This window comes from Bos javanicus, chromosome 19 (genome assembly GCF_032452875.1).
Source record: "Bos javanicus breed banteng chromosome 19, ARS-OSU_banteng_1.0, whole genome shotgun sequence".
Taxonomy (NCBI): domain Eukaryota; kingdom Metazoa; phylum Chordata; class Mammalia; order Artiodactyla; family Bovidae; genus Bos; species Bos javanicus.
This window is the reverse complement of record NC_083886.1, coordinates 28561075-28588154: the sequence shown is the minus strand read 5'-3', so window position 1 is coordinate 28588154 and position 27080 is coordinate 28561075. Positions and strand designations below refer to the sequence as shown.

The 27080-nt window shown below is 44.8% G+C and overlaps 1 long non-coding RNA gene across 2 annotated transcripts in view; it reads left to right on the top strand.

Moving 5' to 3' along the window:
- LOC133231421 (uncharacterized) overlaps nucleotides 1-26541 on the top strand; it is a 57548-nt gene extending 31007 nt beyond the window's left edge. For both annotated transcript variants that reach the window (XR_009731132.1, XR_009731131.1), the window contains 2 exons: nucleotides 10848-10921; nucleotides 11190-26541. This is a non-coding gene — a long non-coding RNA (uncharacterized LOC133231421). The remainder of the gene's footprint in view (nucleotides 1-10847; nucleotides 10922-11189) is intronic.
- Nucleotides 26542-27080: the final 539 nt, after the last annotated feature.

The window sequence follows — 27080 nt, the reverse complement described above, 5'->3', positions numbered from 1 at the left end:
CAGTCATGGGATTGCTGGAAGACCACTCCCTTTTACTCACCTCAGCAGATATACCTTAGCCCACATCTTACTTCTTCATAGCGTTTTTGTTTTTCAGTTTCATTCTGAAGCCCTCTTTCCTTGGCTTCTACCTCTTTGGCTTCTCATTTCCTTCATTAGTCATTTTAAGGAAGATAAATGCACTATCCTTAAGTTGGTTCATTCATTTCTTTTACCAAACTTGGTATCATAAATTGAGCTGATACAGAAATTTCACACTTGATACTGAATTCACTCCAAAGTATTTTAAATTGGAACTGGTTTTAGCTTTTGATTTATTTTTAGTATTCATTTATTTTTGGTTGCCCTGAGTCTTTGTTGCAGCTCGAGGGCTTAGTTGCCCTGTAGCGTGTGGGATCTTAGTTGTCCGACCAGAGATTGAACCCATGTCCCCTGCATTGGAAGGTGGATCCTTCACCACTGGACCACCAGAGAAGTCCAGCTTTTTATTCTGAAACTTTATTTTGGACAATTTTAAACCTACAGAAAAGTTGCGAGTATAGTACAATGAGGGTTTCCCTCACAGCTGAGTGGTAAAGAATCCGCCTGCCAATGCAGGAGACATGGGTTCGAACCCACTCAGAAAGAGCCCCTGAGGAAGGAAACGGCAACTCACTCCAATATTCTCGCCTGGAAAATCCCACTGATAGAGGAGGCTGGCAGGCTATAGTCCATGGGGTATAAAAGAGTCAGGCACGACTTAGCGACTAAACAACAATAGTGTAATGACCACCCTTAGACCTTCCCCCTGTATTCACCAATGGCCAGCTTTTTCCCACATTGATTTTACCTTTCTCTTCACATATACACATTAATATACTTCATCTTCTTATTCTTATTGATACATGTAAGAGTAAGTAGCAGGTATTGCAGGCTTTTACCCTACATAGTTCAGCTTGGCTCTCCTAAGAACAAAGATTTTATTTAAATAAATTCTTTTATTTTTTATTTATTTATTTGTGGGGCCATGCCATGCAGCTTGCAGGATCTTAGTTCCCAGATGACTAGGCATTGAACTCCGGGCCATGGCAGTGAAAGCACCAAGTCCTAACCACTGAATGGCTAGGGAACTCCCAGAGGTTTTCTCTTCCTTAACTACAATGTAACTATCAAATCTGGATACTTAATATCTGGACAACACCACTGGGGTGTCCCATGTGGCACAGTGGTAAAGAATCTGCCTGCTCATGCAGGAGATGCCAGAGACTCAAGAGACTTGGGTTCGATCCCTGGGTCGGGAAGATCCCGTGGAGTAGGAATTGGCAACTTGTTCCAGTATTCTTGCCTGGAAAACTCCCTGGACAGAGGAACCTGCCAGGCTACGTCCATGGGGTCACAAAGAATCAGACACGACTGAGTGACTGAGTGACTGAGCGCATACACACACACACAATATCATTATCTTGTGTAAAATCTACATTCAAGTTTCCCTGATTGTCTCAATAATGTGTGTTATAGCAATTGTTTCTTCTGATCCAGGATCACAGGTCACAGTGTCATGCCTTTTTAGGCTCCTTTTATTGAGACTGGTTTCTTGGCCTTGTTTTGTCTTTCAAAACATTGTTTTTGTGTCCAGGTTGCTGGTTTACAGATGGTGTAAAGGAAAAACTCACTTCCTGTTGTGTGTCTCCTCTACTGTCAGTACTCCTACTACTCCACTTCACTTCTGACACCAGATGTACACTTTTCCCACACATCAGGCATTTCCGTGACACCACCTGAGTTTCCTACAATTTAACTCCAATTCCAGCACCATCTACCTAGAGATAGCATAGATCCCTCAGGTTAAGGGCTCAGTCCTGTAAGACTATCTCCTCCCCATGTGCTTGAGACACCAATGGAAAGTGTAGGTTGATACCATGCTTCTGACCAACCAGCTATGAAGCAGTGGTTAATTAATCACTGATTAATTTGCTAAATGTGTTCACAGAGCTCAAGAGAACCATTTACTTACTAGATTATCAGTTTATTACAGAAGGATACAACTCAGGAACAGCCGGTGGAAGAGATGTACAGAGCAAGGTATGTAGGAAGGGGCATGCACCCTCCCAGCTCCTCCAAATGTCCGTTGAACCCAGAAGCTCTATAAACCTGGTCCTTTTGCAGTTTTATGGAGACATTTTTACATAGACATGATTGATCAAATCATCAGCCATTAGTGCTTGAACTCCGTCTCTAGCCTTTCCCTGGAAGTTTGGGATTGAAAGTCCAACCCTCTAATCACATGACTGGTTTCCCTGGTAACCCGCCCCCATCCCCAGAGGCTTTCCAAAAGTCACTCCATTAACCTAAACTCACCTGTGGTAGAAAGGCGTTTGTTATGACACTTGTTATGACACATTCTTTGCACCTTTATGGCCCTGGCATTTTTTCAGAACCCAAGGACAAAAGACCAAATGCTAAAAGAAGAGATATTCCCATTGCTCTTATGGATTGGGAAATTCCAAGGGCTTTAGGCACTCTGGGCCAGAAATGGAGACAAAGATGAAATATATATTTCTTATTATAAAACAAAATATCACAGAACATCCCTTATTTTTTTCTTTATTTTAATGAATAAATCCGATTGCACATTTTTGGCAGCGAAGACCTAGAAACGCTGTAATGTCCTTCCTGGTGCCTCATACCAGGAGGCACAGGTCATAGTTCATCCCGTTAGTGGTGATGTTAACTTCTATCCCTTGGTTAAGGTCATGTGTGCCAGGCTCCTCCACTCTAAAGTTACATTTATCATTTTTGAAATGAATGAATAGTCTGTAGAGGGAATTCCCTGATGATCTAATGGTTAGGACTCTGCTTCCACTGCAGGGGTTGTGGGCTTGATCCCTGCTGGGGGAACTAAGATCCCACAGGCCACATGGAAAAAAAAAATCTGTGGAAAGACATTGAGACCCTATAAATATCCTGTCCTCCAACAAACTTTGTCTGAAGATTTTAACATCCTTTAATGATTCTTGCCTGACTCAATTATTACTAGGTTGGTTTAAAGACGTGGACTTCGTAATTGTCCCTCTGTATTTATAAACTACGGTATATTATAAATTCTCTTCTTCCCCAACTTATTTGTCTTTAGTTTTAGGATAACCATGTGCCCATTAGTTACGTATTGTTTCATGTATTATAACCTATTAAGTCATCCTCCATTTCAATATTTATATTGTCCAGATTCATCCAGTGGGAGATTTTTCCATTTGATCCCTGAACCCTCTTTAGTTTTTGAGCCTTTCCTTCTTGTTGTCCTTATTCTCTTCCTCTTCGCCTTCTCCTCCCCTTTCTCTTTCTTCTCCCCACCCCCCGCACCTCTCTCTTCCAGGTGCCCTTTGTACTTCCTCTCTACCAGCCCTGGGAGTTCTTCAAAGAACTCTGTTTCCTATCACAGAGAGGTCTATGAGAAACCAAGATCTAAGCACAAAGTAAAGTCAGCAGTTTGGGAAATACTACTGTTTCTAGACCCTTTATCAGACATAGATAGGATACATACCATATAATAAATTCCTATGACGCTTTTCATTGCGGTCTAACACCACAAGGTTCTTCCTCATCCTCCCTCCAACAGTTGTATCCCCTTCACATCCCCAGCATTACTCTTGATCACAATGCTGTGTTTCTATCATTGCACTTGACCCAACTGATTTATTTACTGGTGGTCCCATGTGACATGTGGGAATATTAGTTCCCCAACCAGGGATCGAACCCAGGGCCCCTGAGTTGGAAGCGTGGAGTCCTAACCACTGGACCAGCAGGGAAGTCCAGGCAAAATTCATATGCATTGGGCATCCCCTCACTGGAGTGTGAAGTTCTTTGTGCTATGGACCATTGTATCTCCAGTGCCTTATTTCTTGCCAGGCACACAGTAATACACTCCATGTATTTGTTGAATAAATGGCTACTTTTCCTTGGTTGGTCCCAGGGAATTCTCCAAAGGATTCTGCCTGGACCTTTTGGGTCTCTCTGCATCCTTTGACGGTTAGGGCCTGGCTCTGAATTCCAGCTGCCTGTGTTTATCTTATCACATCACTGTCCCTCCACATTTTCATCTGTTGACTTATCTGACTCCCTATTGTCAGCTTCATGGGTACAGGGGCTGTGATCAATTTATCTTTGTTTCCCTACCCCAGCTAATGCCTCACGCATAGTAGATGCTCCATAGACACTCATTGTATGAATGAGTGATTTTGCCAGGAAGTGAAGGTACCAGAATTCAAACCTGGGACTCCCACGTGGCCCCTTGCCCTATGTGTCCCATCAGTTCCCAGAGGAGGGGAAAGAAGTACTGGCCTTGAAGACTGGGTAGGATTTGATGAGTAGAGAAGAAGGATCAGCCTTCCAAGGTTAGATGAGCAATGATTAGCCTGACTCTCATCTGCGCCTTTGACTTTGTACCTTCTCTGTTTCAGGGTTTCTGTCATAAGGTCATGGTTGTTGTTGTTTAAATTTTTTTTATTTGGCCGCATCAGGTCTTAGTTGGGGCACACGGGATCTTCCTTGCCTCATGCCACACCTTTTGCTGTGGTGCTCAGGTCCTGGAGCATGCAGGCTTAGTTGCACCAAGGCTTGCAGGAAATTAGCTCCCTAACCACGGATCGAAGCTGCATCACCTGCATTGCAAGGCTGATTTGTAACCACTGGACCGCCAGGGAAGTCCCCACAAGGCTTTTACTTTTATCCTCAGCTCTCCGTCCATTTCATAGCTGCCTCAGCGTAAGACTCAGCCCAGATGGTACTGAATGTCAGGAGGGGGCCAGGCTCCTGGGTGGTGTGTGCTCTGGACACCACTCTCTGGCCTAGCTCTGTGGCCTGAGGCTCAGACTTGGCTACGTTGGCAACATGGAGATTGACCTGATAACTAATATGGTCAATCTAGTTTGGCCCCTGGCCCTTGGCACCTACCTCAGCCTTGGCCCTGAGCTGCAGCTTGACTCAGTTCTAGCTTCGCTGCAATGGCTCAGACCATCTGGCCTCCCTCCAAGCAGGAGAAAACGGTAAAAGCAAACACAAGTCCTGATACTTCGTTGGCAGCCACCTCAGACCCTTTTGGGGAAGGCAAATGTAAACGCACGAGTCAGTCAGTCAAAAACAAAAAAATACACTTGTGGTGTCTGCCAACAGCCATTGACCCTCTGGCTGGAAGTGGGCCTGGAAATGGAAAACCTGGATTCTGGTCTCACTGGCTTCAGATCTTTGGTAAGGCCTCAGATGAACCGTCCAGCTTTTGGAGTCTCAAATGGTAAAACGTGCTGAAAGAAATCAGGCCTGAAGCCAGGTGGGTGAGGGGAATCCTGCTGGAGGGGAGAGTGGGATCACATCATGGCATTCTTTTCTTGAATGTATTTATTTGTTTGACCACACCACATGTGGGGGCTTCAGTCTTCACTGTGGCAAACCGGATCCTTAGTTGCAACATGCAAACTCTTGGTTGCAGCATGTGGGATCTAGTTCCCTGACCAGGGATCAAACCTCGGCCCCTCATTGGGAGTACAGAGTATTAGCCACTGGACCCCCAAGGCAGTCCATGGCATACTTTCAAGCAGTGTGTTTTGTTGTCGAAGAATTGCTTGCAAAAACTCGATGGACATGAGCCTGAACAAGCTCCAGGAGCTGGTGATGGACAGGAAAGCCTGGCGTACTGCTGTCCATGGGGTCACAAAGAGTCGGACACAACTGAGCAACTGAACTGAACTGAATTGCTTGAGGTCAAGATATCGTGGACAAAACCTAATTTACACGTGCAGCTGTTTAAGGAACAAGCTCTATTATATATCATTAAAAGAGCAAATATGGAAACACACATGTAAACACACACACACGTAACTTGCATAAGCGCAGCCTATGTTTCTAGAAGGAGACACAGGAGATTGGTACCAGGGTTCTCCCTGCAGCAGAAGAGCTGGGAATCTGAGCGTCTGCGGTGAGAGAGAATTTTTGCCATAGATTTCTATAACCATGTGTATGTGTCATCTGGTCTAAACAAATGAATACAGTAAGGAAAGAATTGGCACCACAGTTTTTAAAATCTGTGTTTCCAAATCTTTCTTCAGTTTAAATCTAACTCATCTATGTAATTATATATACGCACACAAATTTGACACTCACATGCAGAGAAACAAAGGTTTATATGTTATCTCAGGTGGCTCAGTGGGTAAAGAATCCACCTGCAATGCAGGAGATGATGCGGGTTTGATTCCTAGGTCAGGAAGATCTCCTGGAGGAGGCCACGACAACTCCCTCCAGTCTTTTTGCCTAGAGAATCCCATGGAATGAGGAGCCTGGCGGGGTCGCAGAGAGTCAGACATGACTGAAGCGACTGAGCACATACAAGCACATATGTATGAATATATATAAATATACATGTGTGTATATATAAATATGTTGGGCTCCCCTGGTGGCTCAGACAATAAAGAATCTGCCTGCAATGCAGGAGACACTGGTTCGATCCCTGGGTTGGGAGAATGCCCTGGAGAAGGTAATGGCAACCCACTCCAGTATTCTTGCCTGGATAATTCCATGGACAGAGGAGCCTGATGGACTACTGTCCATGGAGTCACAAAGAATTTGGGCACAACTAAATGACTAACACACACACACACATGTATAATCAATTCAGTTCAGTTCAGTCGCTCAGTCGTGTCCGACTCTTTGCAACCCCATGAATTGCAGCTCGCCAAGCCTCCCTGTTCATCACCAACTCCCAGAGTTCACTCAGACTCACGTCCATCGAGTCAGTGATGCCATCCAGCCATCTCATCCTCTGTCGTCCCCTTCTCCTCCTGCCCCCAATCCCTCCCAGCATCAGAGTCTTTTCCAATGAGTCAACTCTTCGCATGAGGTGGCCAAAGTACTGGAGTTTCAGCTTTAGCATCATTCCTTCCAAAGAAATCCCAGGGCTGATCTCCTTCAGAATGGACTGGTTGGATCTCCTTGCAGTCCAAGGGACTCTCAAGAGTCTTCTCCAACACCACAGTTCAAAAGCATCAATTCTTCGGCACTCAGCCTTCTTCACAGTCCAACTCTCACATCCATACATGACCACAGGAAAAACCATAGCCTTGACTAGACGAACCTTTTTTGCCAAAGTAATGTCTCTGCTTTTGAATATGCTATCTAGGTTGGTCATAACTTTCCTTCCAAGGAGTAAGCGTCTTTTAATTTCATGGCTGCAGTCACCATCTGCAGTGATTTTGGAGCCCAGAAAAATAAAGTCTGACACTGTTTCCACTGTTTCCCCATCTATTTGCCATGAAGTGATGGGACCGGATGCCATGATCTTCGTTTTCTGAATGTTGAGCTTTAAGCCAACTTTTTCACTCTCCACTTTCACTTTCATCAAGAGGCTTTTGAGTTCCTCTTCACTTTCTGCCATAAGGGTGGTGTCATCTGCATATCTGAGGTTATTGATATTTCTCCTGGCAATCTTGATTCCAGCTTGTGCTTCTTCCAGCCCAGCATTTCTCATGATGTACTCTGCATATAAGTTAAATAAACAGGGTGACAATATACAGCCTTGACGAACTCCTTTTCCTATTTGGAAGCAGTCCTCTGTTCCATGTCCAGTTCTAACTGTTGCTTCCTGACCTGCATACAAATTTCTCAAGAGGCAGATCTACATAAATGTTTTACTGTAGAAATATGAGCAGCACTCTGGCCTGAATGAGTTGAAAGTTAAATTATGAACAATTTCAGGAGCAGGGGCTATTATCTGCCAGTTCACTGCAGGATCCTCCATACCTAATGTAGCCTCCACCCACAGTGGGAGCCCAGGCCTCATGAGAAACCCCTAAGTAAGCCCTTCCTCACCTTGTGTTGGTGTGTTGCTGTCTAGGTGGAATACTTTTGGTTTATTTTTAAAATTTTTATTTATTTATTTGGCTGCACCAGGTTTTAGTTGTGACACACAGGACCTCCAATTTTTGTTGTGGCATTCAAAATCTTTAGCTGTGGCATGTGGGATCTAGTTCCCTGATCAGGGATCAAACCCTGCAGTGCAAGCGTGTAATCTTAGACACTGGACCATCAGGGACGTCCCCTAGGTAGAATATATTTGAACTTTATTTCATTTTGCGTTTTCACAGTTTCATGTTTCAGTTTGGACAAAACATTCCTTTCATATTTTATCTTCCTTTATTCTTCAAACCAGCCTAGGTGAGGGTTGTTATCTGCATGTTACAGAGAGAAAAAGAGGCTGAGACACTAGGGGCCCCGCCCAAATTTGCACAGATGTCTACCAAGAGAATGAGTTGCAACCATTCTGCACAGTGAGGGCTGGCGTTTCCTGGGCCTCTCCTGGGGCCCGTTATCAGGCTTGGCACTGTATGTGTACAGTGTTATTTAATTTGATCCTCACAAAAAGCCTCTGTGGTGATGTCACAAGCCCCGTTTTATAGATGAAAGGAAACTAGACTCAGAAAAGGCAAATGAGTCCAAAGTCAACTAGTCAAGAGCTAGAACCAGGTCTCTGGTTTCTATCTGATGCTTTTTCTGCTGCACATGGCTCCTCCTTGAAGTTCCAGGGTAAGTTTTAGGGTACATCTGAGTCACTTACAGGGCTCCTTAAAGTGTCAATTGCTGGGACTCACCACCAGCATTTTTTTTTTTTTTAATTTTTGGCTGCACCCTGTGACATGTGGGATCTTAGTTCCCTGACCAGGAATCGAACCCACACCTCCTGCAGTGGAAGGCAGGGTCTTAACCACTGGACTACCAGGAAGCCCCCACCTGCACCTCTGGTTCTGTTGATCCGGGAGGGGGGATTTGCATTTCTGATTACGCCTCCACTGCTGGTTGGAGACCTCACTCTAGGAAGGACTTTCTCAGCCTCTGGCCCCACCACTTCAGGGTCCTGCTCAGGTTCTGCTGGAGGAGTCCCCTGTCAGAGCCTGAGCCTGGAGTTGATGCGTGCCTCTCGGACGAGCAGGACATAAGGCCTCCACCTCACCCTTAAGTTCTTGTCTGTGGCGAGCTATTAGAGTTTTTAGCAATAAAAACCATCCCTGGTGTTTACAAGCCGGAAAGGAGTTTATCAGAAGGCCGTAGGGGGACTTCCTTGGAGGTCCAGTAGTGAAGACTCCGAGCTTCCAATGCTGGGGGTGCAGATTCGATCCCTGGTAGGTGAACTAAGATCCCACAAGCTGTGGGGTGCAGCAAAAATCAATCAGAAAGAAGGCCATAGGCTCCCAGAATCTCCAGGAAGGTTGGATAGCCAGGCTCAGGAAATAAACCTAGTTAAGGAGTCACAACATGGACAGGGACCAACGTTCACTGCGGATCTGGCCTGCTGAGGGCAGGCCCGCCACAGGCCCTGCAGGACACAGATGCACAGCCAGGACTGCCAGCACCACTTGCCCTGGACGCTGGAGGCCCCTGCTGGCCCTGAGATGGATACGCTTCATGTGGCTTTGTTTCTCTAGCCTTCAAACCAAAATCTCAGGGGGCAGTGGTCCACCTGACTCAGCCTGGGTCATGTGTCACCCCCATCAGCTGCAAGGGATGCTGGGAAAGTGAACCTCTGGCCATAGGGTCTCTACTGAGGGTGGAAGGCTTTACCTCCTAGCAACGTGCCTATGGTAGGAAATTGCCCAGACAGGATGATCAGATTCTTGGCTTCCAAATGAGACCTAATGCCCATGCTGGTGGCAGCTTTGTCCTTAGCGTTTTGGTGGAGGTTAAGGCTTGTTTCTTTACATTTTGCTTATACTTAAGTCATGTTCACGCTCATCAGCTAACAATCACTGAGGTATCACTATCTGTTCACTGCTAACAAATAGTCATTGAGCCTTCATTTGGATGCAAGGAGCATTGAGAGCAATTTTCATTATACAAAGAGGAAATTGTAGTTGGATATAAGAAATGTACTCTGTAGTCTGACTAGGCAGGATTCTGAAAAAGCATTTCAGGCTTCTCCCTGCAGTGGAGGAGCAGGCCCCATTTTTCAGGGAGCAGGAAGAATGCCCGATTGAAGCTTTCATTCACCTGACCTGTCAGTTCAGGAGCTGCTGTGCGTCCAGCTGTGCGGTGTGGGGACAGCAGATGACAAGAACAAAGATGTTGTGTGTTCATGGCCAAACTCACCTGCGTGACTGGTGCCAGAAACAGGATCACCCCAAGAGGCTAAGCAGCAACTAGTCTTGACCTAGAGTAGTCAAAATCATAAAGACAGAACAAGCACCTGGTGGATGTGAGTGCAATGCATTGAGATGGGGACCTCCAGGGAGGAACAAGTCTGAGACAGAGTTCCATCCCATCCTGCTAGGTCTGAAATACCCGTGAGATGCCCAAGCAGGGAAGCCTAGTGCTTGGGTATTTCAGGTTGGAGTCAGGCTGATGCTATAAATGATATTTTAAAAAATATATTTATTTATTTAAGCCATGCTGGGTCTTCCTTGCTGCTCAGGCTTTTCTCTAGCTGTGGCAATCCAGGGCTACTCTCTAGCTGTGGTGCTCCGGCTTCTCACTGCAGTGGCTTCTCTTGCTGTGGGGCATGGGCTCTTGGTGTGTGGGCTTCAATAGTTGCGGCACATGGGCTGTCACTGTGGCTCCTGGGCTCTAGAGCATTGGCTCACTAGTTGTGGTGTACGAGCTTAAATGCTCCGAGGCATGTAAGATCTTCCCCGACCAGGGATCAAACCCTTGTCTCCTGCATTGGCAGGCAGATTCTTTACCACTGAGCCACCAGGGAAGCCCCTATAAATGATATTTTAAATGTAAATGCTATTTGGATCTGTGGGAGGAGATCACCCAGAGAGAGAGAAGTAGAGGCTGTTTGGGAACTTCCCTGGCGGTCCAGTGGTTAAGACTCCACACTCCTAATGCAGGAGGCCCGGGTTCAATCCCCGTCATGGACTAAGATCCCGCTGAGAAACTCCAGAAGACCAGAAGAGGAGCCCAGGTAGGGCCGGAGGGGAAGACCGGGTGTCAGGGAGCAAGGAGGTTGTCAACTGTGTTGATTTAGCAACACAGAGGTTAGAACCGTTTGGGTGCAGTGGGAGAGGCAGAAACCAGACTGCAGTGGGTGAAGATGAGGTTTGATGCAAAGGGGTAGGGAGGAGAGGAGGGGGGGATGGTAGCTGAAGAGGGGCTCCAGGGCCAGTGGAGGGTGTTTTTTAGTTATTTTTGTTAAATATTTTTAATCCTTGCTTCTGTTTTATCTGGAAAAGGAATGCCTGCTCATAAAGAATTCATACGGTAAGGTACAGGGAACCCCTAGGATCTTTCATAAGAAAGAGATTCAATTTATGAAAGGCTGGCACTTGATGATGGTGACCCCCTCCCAGACTCTCCCGCATTGAAGCACAGCTCTGCGTCTGGGGCTGGTTGGGCAGTGTCTCTCTCATCCGGGAGACATGGGCATGCGCCTGCGCACTGAAAGGATGCACTGGAGGGGAATCCTGAGCCCTTGCCTGGGGCTTGGCCTGTGCCCTGTGCCGGGAAAGGACAGCACGGGGGCGGGGACCGGGGGAGGGGTGCACATCTCACAGCTGCTGCTTTTGCTCTGAGGCAGCTGGGAGTGAGAGCGGGGGCAGAGGATGGGGAGGAGAGAGGGGAAAGTCCAAACCGGCTCTCAGGTCACTGGCTTTCGGTCCCATAGCCTGTTCCCAGCACAGCAGCCTGATGGAGACTCTAACATGTTCAGTGAGATTAGTTGTTTGTCATTTGCTTCATTTGCTATTATTTTCTCCCATTCTGAAGGCTGTCTTTTCACCTTGCTTAGGAGAAGGGGACGACAGAGGATGAGATGGCTGGATGGCATCACTGACTCGATGGACATGAGTCTCAGTGAACTTCGGGAGTTGGTGATGGACAGGGAGGCCTGGCGTGCTGCGATTCATCGGGTCGCAAAGAGTCAGACACGACTGAGCAACTGATCTGATCTGATCTGATAGTTTCTTTTGTTGTACAGAAGCTTTTAATTTTAATTAGATCCCATTTGTTTATTTTGCTTTTATTTCCAATATTCTGGGAGATGGGTCATAGAGTATCCTGCTGTGATTTATGTCGGGGAGTTTTTTGCCTATGTTCTCCTCTAAGAGTTTTATGGTTTCTGGTCTTATGTTTAGATCTTTAATCCATTTTGAGTTTATGTTTGTGTATGGTGTTAGAAAGTGTTCTAGTTTCATTCTTTTACAAGTGGTTGACCAGTTTTCCCAGCACCACTTGTTAAAGAGGTTGTCTTTTCTCCATTGTATATTCTTGCCTCCTTTGTCAAAGATAAGGTGTCCATAGGTGCGTGGGTTTATCTCTGGGCTTTCTATTTTGTTCCATTGATCTATATTTCTGTCTTTGTGCCAGTACCATATTGTCTTGATGACTGTGGCTTTGTAGTAATCTCAAAAATATACAAGCAACTCCTGCAGCTCAATTCCAGAAAAATAAACGACCCAATCAAAAAATGGGCCAAAGAACTAAATAGACATTTCTCCAAAGAAGACATACAGATGGCTAACAAACACATGAAAAGATGCTCAACATCACTCATTATCAGAAAAATGCAAATCAAAACCACAATGAGGAAAAAAACAAAAAACACAATGAGGTACCATTTCACGCCAGTCAGAATGGCTGCAATCCAAAAGTCTACAAGCAATAAATGCTGGAGAGGATGTGGAGAAAAGGGAACCCTCTTACACTGTTGGTGGGAATGCAAACTAGTACAGCCACTATGGAGAACAGTGTGGAGATTCCTTAAAAAACTGGAAATAGATCTGCCATACGACCCAGCAATCCCACTGCTGGGCATACACATCGAGGAAACCAGAATTGAAAGAGACACGTGTACCCCAATGTTCATCGCAGCACTGTTTATAATAGCCAGGACATGGAAGCAACCTAGATGTCCATCAGCAGATGAATGGATAAGAAAGCTATGGTACATATACACAATGGAGTATTACTCAGCCATTAAAAAGAATGCATTTGAATCAGTTCTAATGAGGTGGATGAAACTGGAGCCTATTATACAGAGTGAAGTAAGCCAGAAAGAGAAACACCAGTATAGTATACTAATGCATATATATGGAATTTAGAAAGATGGTAACGATAACCCTGTATGCAAGACAGCAAAAGAGACACAGATGTATAGAACAGTCTTTTGGACTCTGTGGGAGAGGGAGTAGGGGGATGATTTGGGAGAATGTCATTAAAACATGTATAATACCATATAAGAAACGAATCGTCAGTCCAGGTTTGATGCAGGATACAGGAAGCTTGGGGCTGGTGCACTGGGATGACCCAGAGGGATGGTATGGGGAGGGAGGGTGGAAGGGGGTTCAGGATTGGGAACACGTGTACACCCATGGCAGATTCATGTTGATGTATGGCAAAACCAATATGATATTGTAAAGTAAAAATAAATAAATAAATAATAAAATAAAATGTTCAGTGAGATGACATCAACCTCCACTTTAAACCCTGCAGTGACGACTCATGTCAGTCATCTCTTGCTTCCCTGCCCTATGTCAGCTGGCATGCCTGCCTCTCACCTTGGCTCCTGTCTCCTCCCTCCGGCCATATGGGTTCCCAGCAGTTCTATGGATGCCAGGCGTGCTTCTGCCACAGATCCTTTGCGCTGGCTCTTTCCGCTACCAGACCAGCTTCCTCACCTTGGCACCATTGGCCGTCTGGCTAATTCTTTGTCGTGGGAGTTGTCCTGCGTGTATTGTGGGATGTTTACAGCCTCTCCCTCGGAGAAGCCAGCAGCACCCAAACATACACACAGTTGTGACGACAAAAATGTCTCCAGACGTTGGCAAAAAGTCTCCTGAGTAGGAGGGAGGAATCACCACAGACTGAGAACCCCTGGCCTAGAATGGGCTTTCCTAGATACCCACTTGGCTTCCTCCCTCCCCCAAGTCTTTGTTCAAATCTCACCTGCTCAGTGACACCTACCCAGACCACCTCATTTAATCCTGCATCAGGCCCGCAGCCCCAAATTCCTGATCCCTGATCCTGTTCTTTTCCTTTTTGCCACAGCAATGGTTACTTTCTCACAGTCTACACGATTTACTGATTTCTCACATTTATTGTGTATTTTCTCCCACGACAGTACAAACTCCCCAAGGGCAGGGGACCTCACAGTTTTAATTACTGATATGTCTAGAACTGTACCTGGGGACTTCTCTGGTTCAGTGGTTAAGACGCCACCCTCCCAATGCAGGGGCTGCTGGTTCAATTCCTGGTCAGGGAATGAAGATCCCACATGCTACATGGCCAAAAAAAAAAAAATTATAGAACTGTGCTTTGCATGTAGCAAAATTAAATATTTTTGAATGGCTTAATAAACTCGAGGACCTTAGACTGCTGCAGACGTTCGTGTGCATAAATGCACAGTAATTCTCCTCTCCTGAGGTCACATGCAGTCTTGTATTGTGAGGTGACTTCTCCATGTATGCGTGAGCAAGCCCCTCACTTCCCAGAGGGCTGAAACCATCTCAGCCTTGTCTAAGTGTCTCCCTCACTCAGCACAGTGGCAGGCACTGGTTTGCAGGATGAAATGTGAAGACTAGTTTGGGGCTGGGTTGAAGGAAGGGGAGCATCCATGGTTAGCAATGGGGGAGACAGTGAACAAAGACAAGTCACCCACGAGGAGGAGTCCTGGGAAGCACCCCGAGGCTGGGCAGCACCACACGGAGGAGGCTTCCAGACACACAGAGGGGAGGAGGGCCTGCAGGGAACCTGGATGTGGTCAGAAGGCCTCAAGTGGTGGGATCCGAGCTTCTTCAGCACTCTACGCTCTGTCATTCTCCCAGGTGGGAGGGAAGCTCTGTACAATATTGAGCCAGGGCTGGGACATCTCCCTCATTACAATACCCTCCTTACTCATGCTCTTTCTCATTGCAAGGGAAGATGTAAGATATTCAAAAGACTACATGGGCACTTCCTTGGCGGTCCAGTGATTAGGACTCTATACTTTCACTGCAAGGGGCTTGGAATTCGTCCCCAGTCAGGGAACTAAGATCCCACTTGCCTTGTGGCACACCCAAAAAGGAAATAAAAATAAAAAATATGTATATAAAGTGACTACAACCAGTGGGGGTGGGTGAGACTACATGAAAATCAGTAAGAGAATGTATTAAAAGCAGGGAAAGGATAGTTTCAGGGTGAGAAGTTGGCCGTAAAGAAATATGAGTAGACTTTCTGGGTGATAGAAATGTGCTTTTTCTTGATTTGGGCGTTGGTACATGGGTGTCAACATTTGAGTTGTCAAAACTCATCCAGTTGTATGTGTAAGATGTGTGCATTTTCACTAGATGTAATTTTACCTCAATAAAGCAAAGAAGGGGAAAGAGGAATGAAATGGCAAGGTGGGGCCATAACACACCAGGAACAAGGACAAAGTGGGGACCACGATGTCCTAAATGCTTTGCATTGGGGGAGTGGAACACAAGTGTGCTCCAGACATCCCCGCAGCTGATGAAGGAAGGATGACTCGCTCAATAACACGGTTCTCAGAGTCTCTGAGATTAATAACCAACCAACTGCTCAGGAAACTTCTGCTCTTGGTCTTAGGATCAATCCATGGAGACATTTCTCCTGAGATCCTCCTAGCAGGTTGGGTAAAGAACTGACCTCCCGGTCAGACTCCCAAGGCAATAGGAATAAAAACAAAAATAAACGAATGGATCCTAATTAAACTTACAAGCTTTTGCACAGTAAGGGAAATCATAAGCAGAACAAAAAGACAGCCTACAGAATGGGAAAAATATTTGCATGATGAGACTGACAAGAGCATAATCTCCAAAATAAATAAACAGCTCACAATTCAACAACAAAAAGCAAACAACTTTATTCACAAATGTGTAGAAGATCTAAAAAGACAGTTCTCCAAGAAGACAGATGGCTACAGGCACATGAAAAGATGCTCAACATTCCTGATTTTTTAAGAAATATGATTGCAACTAAAATGAGGTACAACACCAATTAGAATGGCCATCATTAAAAAGTCTATAAATAGCAAAATGCTGGAGAGGATGTGGAGAAAAGGGAACCCTCCTACGCTGTTGTGGAAAACAGTATGGAGGGTCCTCAGAAAACTAATAATAGAAGCATCAGATGATCCCACAAGCTCACTCCTGGGCACATATCTGGACAAAGCTACAATTCAAAAAGATACATGTACCCCTATGTTCCTAGCAGTAGTATTCACAATAGCCAAGACAAGGAAACAGCCTAAATGTCTACTGACAGATGAATGGATAAAGAAGATACAGTACATATACACAATGGAATACAACTCAGCCCTCAAAAAGAATGAAAGAATGCCATGTGCTGCAACATGGATGCAACCAGAGATGGTCATACTAAGTAAAACAAGTCATAAAGAGAAAGACAAAGACCATATGATATCACCTACATGTGGAGTCTAAAACATGACACAATATGACAGAAACGAGCCTGTCAATGAAACAGAAACAGAATCACAGACATGGAGAACAGGCTGGTGGTGGCCACAGCAGATGGGGCTTGGGGATGGATGGCGTGAGAGAGGAGGGTTTGCAAATGGGGACTATTATATATAGAACGGATAAACAACAAAGTCCTACTGTATAGCACAGGGAACCATGTTCAATATCCTATGATAAATCATAATGAAAAGAATATAAAAAAGAATATATACATATATATATATGACTGACTCACTTTGCTGTACAGCAGTAATTAACACAACATTGTAAGTCAACTATACTTCAATTTAAATTAAAAAAAAATTTAAGTAGAAATAAAAAATGGAACTGACCTCCTCATGAAGCTTTGAGAGCAAGAATCATGGGTAGTTCTTAAAAAGCCCTCCATGTGGCCTGCAGCACAGTCTGGTAGATGCAGCCTGGACGTCAGTGATGAGCCCTGACCTCTCGCTGACTCTCTGCCTCTGGGTTTGGCCCGGGCTGTCAAGGAGAACAAGAGGTGTGCGAGGAATTCTGCCTCTTGGATTCTGTCTCTTGCAGACCTTGGAGCCTGATAAGTGGCAGTGAGGTGGCGACAGGGTCACCAGGAAACCCCCGTGGTCAGTGGAGCACAGACTCTGCTTTCTACAGACATGGAGGAGGAGTCAGGTTCACAGACTCCGGGGAGAGCTGAGGAGCATGACAAGGACTCAGGCCTGGGCGCAAGAGCCTCCACCCAGGACCCAAACCTGTCCCGGAGCACGAACGGTCAGCTGACCAACCACCCACAATGCCTGGGACTGAGGTGTTCCTTGGGACCCCGGACTTCCAGCGCCAGGGAAATAGAGGTGATCTGGTCACCCTAGAAAGGCAAAACGAGCACCACAAAGAAAACCTTCCCTCAAAAGGGCAGCAGCTGGGAATTCCCTGGCGGTCCAGTGGTTAGGACTCTAAATTTTCACTGCCAAGGGTGCAGGTTCCACCCCGGTTGGGGAACCAAGATCCTGCGCAAAAAAAAAAGAGAAAAAAAAAAAAAAGAGCTGAGGATATCCTATAGGGACCCAGGTACAGGGCACTCAAATGCTACAGTGACTTCAGAGGGTTTGAGTCTACAGAGTCAGACATGGAGCAGGAGGGAGGTAAATAATTACACACAGAGGGTTGTGAACCGGGATTGGAGATGACATTACAAAAGCCTTAACTAATTGGGTGCAGAGGGAGGCAGGATGGTCGGGAAGGCACCACTGAGGAAGATGTTTGATTTGACTTGTTAAAAATGAGTCAGGCAGCTCCTCTGGTGGCTCGTGGTAAAGAATCCATCTGCCAATGCAGGAGACACAGTCTCGATCCCTGCTCTGAGGAGATCCCATGTGCCGTGGAGCAACTGAGCTGTGAGCCATAACTATTGAGCCAGTGCTCTAGAGCCTGCAAAATACAACTATTGAGCCCAAGTGCCACAACTACTGGAGAAGGCCATGGCACCCCACTCCAGTACTCTTTTGCCTGGAAAATCCCATGGACGGAGGAGCCTGGCAGGCTTCAATCCACAGGGTCGCTAAGAGTCCAACACGACTAAGCGACTTCACTTTCAGTTTTCACTTTCGTGCATTGGAGAAGGAAATGGCAACCCACTCCAGTGTTCTTGCCTGGAGAATCCCAGGGACGGGGGTGCCTGGTGGGCTGCCGTCTCCGGGGTCCCACAGAGTCGGACACGACTGAAGCGACTTAGCAGCAGCAGCAGCAGCAGCTGCAACTACTGAAGCCCACTCGTTCTATAGCCCACGCTGGGCAACAAGAGAAATGACTGCAACGAGAGGCCCTCGCACCACAGCTAGAGAGCAGCCCTCGCTCTCTGCAACTAGAGAAAGCCCGAGCAGCAACGAAGCCCCAGCACAGGCAAAAGTAAAAAGAAAGAAAGAAAATACATTTTAACAAGAGCAACCACAAAAAAATGAGTAAGAATTAGCAAGGTGTAAATCCCTACATTTATGCCCAACCAGTTTTTTTTTTTTTTTCAGTGTTACAGCTCCATTTTATTTAGAAGATAGCAGGAGAATCCAAGACTCAAAGAGAAGAGAGTGGAGGAGTGTGTGAGGAGGGACGGGGGGAGGAGAGGGGGAGAGAGAGAGAGAGAGAGAGCGCACACGCGGGAGAGAGAGTCCCCTCCCAACCAGTTTGTAACAAGGATGCCTAGTCAATTGTGTTTTCAACAAATACTGCTAAGACAGCTGGAGTGTCACATGTAAAAGAATGAAGGTGGTGACCTAAATGGGAAGAAAACCCAAAAAAGAGGATTGTATGTATATGTATCGCTGATTCACAGCAGAAACTAACACAACATGGCAAAGCAACTATACTCCAACTTTAAAAAAATGAGGTTAGATCCCTACTTCACACTATTCACAAAAGTTAATCCCAAATAGACCATAGATCTAAATGTAAGAGCTAAAACTATAACACTCTTAGAAGAAAAAATAGGCCCATGTCTTTGTGACCTTGAATTAGGCAACGATTTCTGAGATATGAAACCAAAAGGAAAAAAGTTAAAGAAAAACTAATTTGATAAATTGGACTTCATCAAATTTAAATACTTTTTAGCTTGAAAGAATACCATGAAAAAAGTGAAAAGACAACCCATTATTTGCAAATCATGGCTCTGAGACTGTATCCAGAAGAAAGAGCTCTTACAACCCAATCATAAAAAGACAAACAACTGAATTTAAAGATGGGCAAAGGGTTTAAACAGACATTTCTCTAAAGAAGATGTACAAATGACCAGTAAGTATTGTTCCTCAAAATGTTGAAACACAAGAGTTTCACATAGTCCATTCTCAGGTATATATCCCAGAAAATCAAAAACATGTTCACACAAAAATCTGTCCACGAACGTTCACAGCAGCATTATTCCTTATAGCCCCCAAGTGAAAACAACGGAAATGTCCATAAACTGATGAACTGATACCTAAAATGTGGTACGGTTCTACAATGGAATATTAGTCTACCAGAAAAAGTAATGAAGTACTGATACATGTTACCATATGGATGAGCCTTGAAAACATGATGCTACATGAAAGAAGCTAACCACCACATAGTGTATGATTCAATTTATATGAAATTTCAAGAATAGGCAAATCTCTAGAGACTCAAAGCAGTGGTTGGGTAAGGTGAGGTGGAGGAGGGAATGGGAGCAATTGATAATGGGGTTTCTTTTTGAAGTGATGAGATGTTTTGAAATTAGATAGTGGTGAGGGCTTCCGAGGTGGTTCAGTGGTAAAGAATCTGCCTACCAACGCAGGAGATGCAAGAGACACGAGTCGCATTCCTGGGTTGGGAAGATCCCCTGGAGTAGGAAATGGCAACCCACTCCAGTATTCTTGCCTGCAGAATCCCCATGGACAGAGAAGCAAGGCGGGCTACAGTCCACGGGGTTGCAAACAGTTGGACACAACTGAGCACAACAAAACAGAGAGGATTGCACAACTTTGTGAATATCCTAAAAACCTCTGAATTTTACAGTCTAAAAGGGTGAGTTTTGTTATATATGAATTATATCTCAATAAAGCTGTCATTTAAAAGAGAGAGAGACTTCCAGTTTCCTGTCTGGCATGTAAGGAGCCTGGAAGTTGTCACTCCATCCTAAAGAGTAGAAAGCTGAACAAAATGAATCAACACCTTTTTTTTTAGATCCATTAGAGAATTGGGGTCAGAGCATAAACCTCTGCCTGCCCACCCTCCCAGTTGGAGAGATAGACAGGAGCATACAAAGAATTACAACTTAACCAGAGCAGAAACATGTGAACAGACACCTCCACTAGAACCCCATTAGGGTCGGAATATCAAAACACTGCAGGGGGCGCGAGTGCAATCCTTGTACAGAAACTAAGATTCTACATGCTGAAAAATGCAGCCAAAATTTTAAAGAAAGACAAACAAAACACCCCCGGCCATTGAATTACTGGAGGCTCAGTGTGGACAAACCTAAGGGTTTAAAACTCCAGGGGGCCCAGGCTTAGATGGAGTGGCCCTTTCTTTGTGAGTTTTACCTCCAGGAACTCCACCAGATTCTTAAAGTGAAGATCAGAGAAAAATCTGCTTCTGTCAGGAGGAGAGGGAAAGCAGCCATTTTGAGACACCCTCAGAATATTCTGTTCTTCTTAATGAGATCTGCCCTCAAGAGAAGCTATTTTACCAGAGCCTAACCCACCTGGGAGAAAGGAAATACCCAATCCTAGCGCTCTCTAACTGTAGAAGGCAATGGCACCCCACTCCAGTACTCTTGCCTGGAAAATCCCATGGATGGAGGGCCTGGTGGGCTGTAGTCCATGGGGTCGCTAAGAGTCAGACATGACTGAGGGACTTCACTTTCACTTTTCACTTTCATGCATTGGAGAAGGAAATGGCAACCCACTCCAGTGTTCTTGCCTGGAGAATCCCAGGGACGGGGGAGCCTGGTGGGCTGTCGTCTATGGGGTTGCACAGAGTCAGACGTGACTGAATCGACTTAGCAGCAGCAGCGCTCTCTAACAATCCCATCCCCCAAACTGGAGAAACACCTGTGAAGTTTGTCGCCCAGGGCATTGGTTCACTAAAATAGTGAGACCTATTCATAGGCTGTAGAATGCTTCTCTTCCCCTACCCACAGACTTCAAGGCAACATCACTGAAGCCTTGTTTATAGCAATTCCTTTTACCCAGTGCATCTTATCTGGCTTTCAGCAACAATTTACAAGGCATACTAAAAGTTAAAACAGTTTGAAGAGACAGAGCAAGCATGGAAACCAGAGTCAGATGAGTTTAAAACTATGGTGGGGAACTTCCCTGGTGATCTAGTGGTAAAGAATCTGCCTGCCAATGCGGGGGACATGGGTTCAATCACTGGTCCAGGAACTAAGATCCTACATGCCCTGGGGAAACTAAGCCCATGCACCACAATTACTGCTGTTGCTCTGCAACAAGAGAAGCCACTGCAATGAGAAGCCCACACATCACAACTAGAGGGTAGCCCTTCATTCACCACAACTCGAGAAAAGCCCTCACGCAGCCACAAACCAGCACAGGCAAAAATAAATAATACAATTAAGAAAAGAAAAAGAAGAACTCACTTCACAGTTCCAGGACTGGGGCAAGGTTCTCTAGGAGGCTGTGTGTGCTCTGAATCAGCATTAGATATATGGTGCTGATTCTCTGATAGCCAGGATTCATGGGTCCAGGAATCAAGGGAGTGGCACCCTATTTCCCCTAATGACTCATCAGCAAGATTTTTGCTTCCTGTTCCTGTGACTTTATGCTCTGCTGACCTAGAGGCCTTCTTCCAGAGGGAAGGATGCTTCCACCAGGAGACACAATAAAGATTTCATTGCACTTGATGTTAAGACTGCCACCCAGCCACTTTGGGCATCTCATGACTCAACAGGCAAAGAAGGGAGTTATGATGTTGGCTGGCTAGAGTGATAGATCCTGACTGCCAAGCAGAAATTGGACTACTATCGACAGTGGAGGTAAGGAAGAGTGTGTGTGGGCATCTCTTAGTATCACCATGTCCTGCAATTAAAGTCAATGGAAAATGACAACAATCCAACGGAGGAAGGATTAGTAATGGTCTAAAACCCTTCAAGAATGAGGGTTTGGGGACTTCTCTGGTGGTCCAGTGGTTAAGACTCAGAGCTTTCACTGCCAGATTCAATCCCTAGTCAGGCAACTAAGATCTCATAAGCTGTGTGGTGTGGCAAAATAAATAAATAAATATGATAGATAAATAAAAATATTCAAAAATGAAGGTTTGGGTCATCCCACCAAGGAAAGAATCACAACCACCTGAGGTGCTTGCTGAAGGTAGACATTACAGAATGGTTAGAAGAAGGTAGTTATAAATGCCAGCTATGAACACTGAGCGACTTTGCATGAACACATGGCTAGTTATAGCTATAACTGTTGTGAATATTTTTTGATGAATATGTGTTTGTATGTGTATCTGTTTTCTTTCCTCTCTTATTGCCTTATCATGTAACTGAAGATGTATTGACTTTACATCATAGCTTTTAAGTGACAAGTGAAAGTCGCTCAGTCGTGTCCAACTCTTTGCATCCCCATGGACTATACAGTCCATGGAATTCTCCAGGCCAGAATACTGGAGTGGGTAGCCTTTCCTTCTCCAGGGCATCTTCCCAAACCAGGGATCGAACGCAGGTCTCCCATATTGCAGGTGGATTCTTTACCAGCTGAGCCATAAGGGAAGCCCAAGAATACTGGAGAGGGTAGCCTATCCCTTCTCCAGCACATCTTCCTGACCCAGAAATTGAACCGGGGTCTCCTACATTGCAGGCAGATTCTTTACCAACTGAGCTATCAGGGAAGCTATCATAGCTTTTAAGTATTGTTAATTTTACATCATAGTATTTAAGTTAGGGCATATCAAGAAGAAGAGTAAATACCACTCAAGGACTTTAGCTCTTTTGCCAGGGAAGGGGTTAGTGTATTTTCAGCTGTACACATGACAGTTGTATCATGGAATTATGATCTTGTTATTATCTTTATTTGGAGATTAAATATGGTTTAAAGAGATGCATTGGGGTACAAATTGAAAAGGGGTGGACTGGTCATGATTATTTTGTGTCAACTTGACTGACCACGAAGTGCCCAGGTTCAATATTATTTCTGAATGTGTCTGTAAAGGTGTTCTTGATGAGATTAGCATTTGAACTGGTAGACCCAGTAAAGCAGATGGCACTCCCCAGTGTGGGTGGGCATCATTCAATCCATCAAGGGCTTGAATAGAACAAAAGATGGAGGAAGGAGAAATTCACCCCTTTTCTTTCCAGCCTCAGTTGGTTGAGCTGGGACATGTCATCTAATCTTCTCAGGCCTTTGAACTTGGGCTGAATTACACCCCTATTTTTCTTGGGTATCCAACTTGCAAGTGGATGATCATGAAAATCATCCATTTTCAGCCTCCGAAATATATACATACACACATACAAACTCTGACCAATACAAAAATCAAGCAACGTCCACAAAAGTATGAGAGAAAGAAATATCCGGCCAAGATATGCTTTCAGTTTTGAAGGCTACAGAAGAGTTTCAAAAATAAAAGATTCAGGGATTATAATGAAGCAGTTATGAGCCCCTTCTGAAAAACATCCTAGAGAGATGAATAAAAAAGATGATAGGGAAGGAGCCGTGATAAGTTAAAGATGAGCCATTTAAATACATCAATAAGAGGGCATAACTGCAGGGATTATATTTGCAGAACAGAAAGTAAATATTATAAAACCTGACCAAAAAAGGATAAAAGCCATACTTGCGAGGTAGGATGGCCATCAGCTGACTAGACAGCCTACATAGCTTTCCTATTTGAAAAGACTAAATTTGTGGATTAAATATTTTGTAAAAAAAAAAAAAAGAGAGAGAGAAAGAAAAGAAACACTACTGAGCTGGAATAAATACAAATATTTCTACAGAGGCCGAAAACGCAGTAAACTCAGGCAGCCTGGGAGGTAAGCAAGCACCTAAGTCAGCTTTTCTCCCCAAGGTTTTCTGTGAAACACAGGAGACCTTGAGTTTTGTCCAGACTGTTTTCTGGGCTACAGGGGACAGGAGCTAAAGCCCAAGGCTCCACCAAGATTGTGGGAGATTTCGGCACATAATCAGGGCCTCCTGCAAGCTCAGTATAAAGACACAGGGAAACCAAATCCAAAACCCATTTTAGGAAGGAAGGAGCAAGGGAACTTGCCTGGCTCAACCTTGAATGGAAGGAAAAAATAATCTTTCTTGAAAACCTAAAACTACAACCCAGCCCTTCCATAGTTTGTGCTGCAATTCACCCACTTGAGGAGCTTAAGAAAACCTTCACAAAATGCAAAGGGTTCCCAGGTTGCTAGTGCAGCCTCGGGCTGGGAGAAAGCAAACATACATTCTCTCTATAGGTAGGCCACTTCCATCAAAGATTCAAAGTTCTCCCAAAGATTAAGTTCCAAGGAAAGAGAGCCGCTCACAATCTAAAGCAAAAAAAACACACACAAGCCTTAAATGAGGCATCATGAGTCATCGCAAGAGACAAGAGACCACAGAATGACACCTGCGAACCAGCACTGTGTCCAGTCACAGTGGGGCAGAGGCAAACATGGGGTCGTGGTGGGGGATTCATATAGATCCTTTCAAAATTTCAAATGTTACTATTTGGGGACTTCCCTGGCAATTTTAGGGGCATCCCTGTGGCTCAGATGGTAAAGAATCTGCTTTCAACGCGGGTGACCTGGGTTCAACCCCTGGGTTGGAAAGATCCCTTGGAGAAGGGAATGGCTACCCACTCCAGTATCCTGGCCTGGAGAATTCCATGGACAGAGGAGTCTGGCAGGCTACAGTTCATGGGGTCGCAAAGAGTAGGACACAACTGAGCGACTTTCACTTCTGGCAATTCAGTGGTTAAGACTTCACCTTCCAATGTAGGGGGTGCAGCTTTGATCCCTGATCAGGAAGCTAAGATCCCCTTGGGGCCAAAAAACAAAAACATAAAACAGAAGCAATACTATATCAAATTCAATAAAGATTTTGAAAATGGTCCACATCCAAAAAAAATAAAAATCTTTAAAAACTGTTACACTTTACTCCATCATGGATTTTTACACTAATTTTAATTTTTAAAATACTGCATTAAAGTATTATTTATGAGTTTTTTTGTTGCCCCTTAAATTTGGTCCCTGTGGAGAGTGCCCTGTTTGCCTCTCCTGAGGTTGGCCCTGGCAGAGTTCACTTATCTAATTGCCAGTTGTAATAAGATGGATGGATCTTGCGGGCATTATGCAAAGTGAAATAAGTCAAACAGAAATATTATGTAGGGATTTTCCTAGAGGTTGGGGTACAGGTTCGATTCCTAGATGGGGAACTAGAATCCAGCATGCCACATGCACAGCCCAAAAAAGTAACGATAAATACTACATAATCTTATTTACATGCCAAATCTAAACCAAACAGAACAAAAACTAAACTCATCGAAAAGGAAATCAGATTTGTGATTACCAGGTGAGGGCAGGGGATGGAGGAATTACATGAAAGTGGTCAAAAGGTACAAAGTTCCAGTTATAAGTAAAGTACTGGGAATGTCACGTATACAACATGGCGACGGCTATACGGTATACTGCAAAGTTGTTAAGAGTAAATCCTGGGCTTCCCTGGTGGTCTAGTGGTTGGGAATCCGCCTGCCAATGCAGGGGACATGGGTTTCAACCCTGGTCTGGGACAATCCCACACGCTGCAGGGTAGCTGAGCCCGGGTGTCACAACTACTGAGCCAGAGCCCCAGAGCCTGCAAACTTCAACTACCGAGCTCACACGAAGCACCAACTGAAGCCCGGGCCCCCTGAGCCCGCACTCCGCAACGAGGCCACAGCAATAAGAAGCCCACTCACTGCAACTAGAGAAGCCTGTACACCATCAAAGACCCAGGGCAACCAGAATAAATAAAATAAATCTCAAAAAAAAAAAAAAAAAGAGTAAATCCTGAGTTACCACCAAAAAACGAGCCATTTCTATTTAAATTTCTATCCTTCTATATGATGAAAGACCTGTCTGGGATTATGTTCACCAACAACCAAGTGTAATTCAGAGGATTCGGGAGATCTGCCATGCTTGCAACTTCGATAATGAACATTTCCTTTTATAAAAACAAGTCACTAAATAGATAGCCAAGAGGAATGTTGTGTATGGCTTAGGAAACTCAAACAGGTGGTATCAACCTAGAGGGGTGGGATGGGGAGGGAGATGGGAGGGAGGTTCAAAAGGGAGGGGATATATGTATACCTATGGCTGACTCATATTGAGGTTTGACAGAAAACAACAAAATTCTGTAAAGCAATTATCCTTCAATAAAAAATAAATTTTAAAGTCACTAAAAAGTCAGCAAAACAATTTAAGACCTGGATTAAATATTGCAAAATGGTATCTACCATCTATAATCTTAGTAAATAGATCTTGGCCATGTTACTTTCCAAACTATTTGAAATACTTCAGAGGGTTCGCAGATGGCTTAGTGGTGAGGATTCTGGGCTTTCACTGCCAGGGACCTGGGGTTCAATCCCTGGTCAGGGAACTGAGATCCCACAAGCTGTGCGGCCAAAGTAAGAATTTAAAAAAGAACTCATGAAACAAAATATGACATGGCCAACTGAAAACAGAAAATTATCAGCAACTCCTTTAACTTCAGCTTTAAAAAATACCATAGTATTCATAATCTCATTGTTGGTTTGAGGCCAAAACAAACACTGATCAGAAGTGACTTGAGAACCCTCTAAGAAAAATACCCAAAGAAAATATGCCTCCTGGTGGCGATGGTAAAGGGTAATAACTTTTTTGCTTCTGTACTACACCTCTGTGCTTTTCTAAAATCATGTTGTTTAATTGCTAAGTCGTGCCCAACTCTTTTGCCACCCCATGGCCTATCACCCACCACGGTCCTCTGTCCAGGGAACTTCCCGGGCAACAATACTGGAGTAGGTTGCATATCCTTCTGGGTATCTTCCTGACCCAGGGATTGAACCCTTGTCTCCTGCATTGGCAGGCAGATTCTTTACCACTAAGCCACCAGGGAAGCCCATATAGTATGACGATCAGTAGAACTGCTGAAAAAGATGTTATGTCAATATTGTTTTAAAGCAGGATGAGGCCTATTTGTTCGA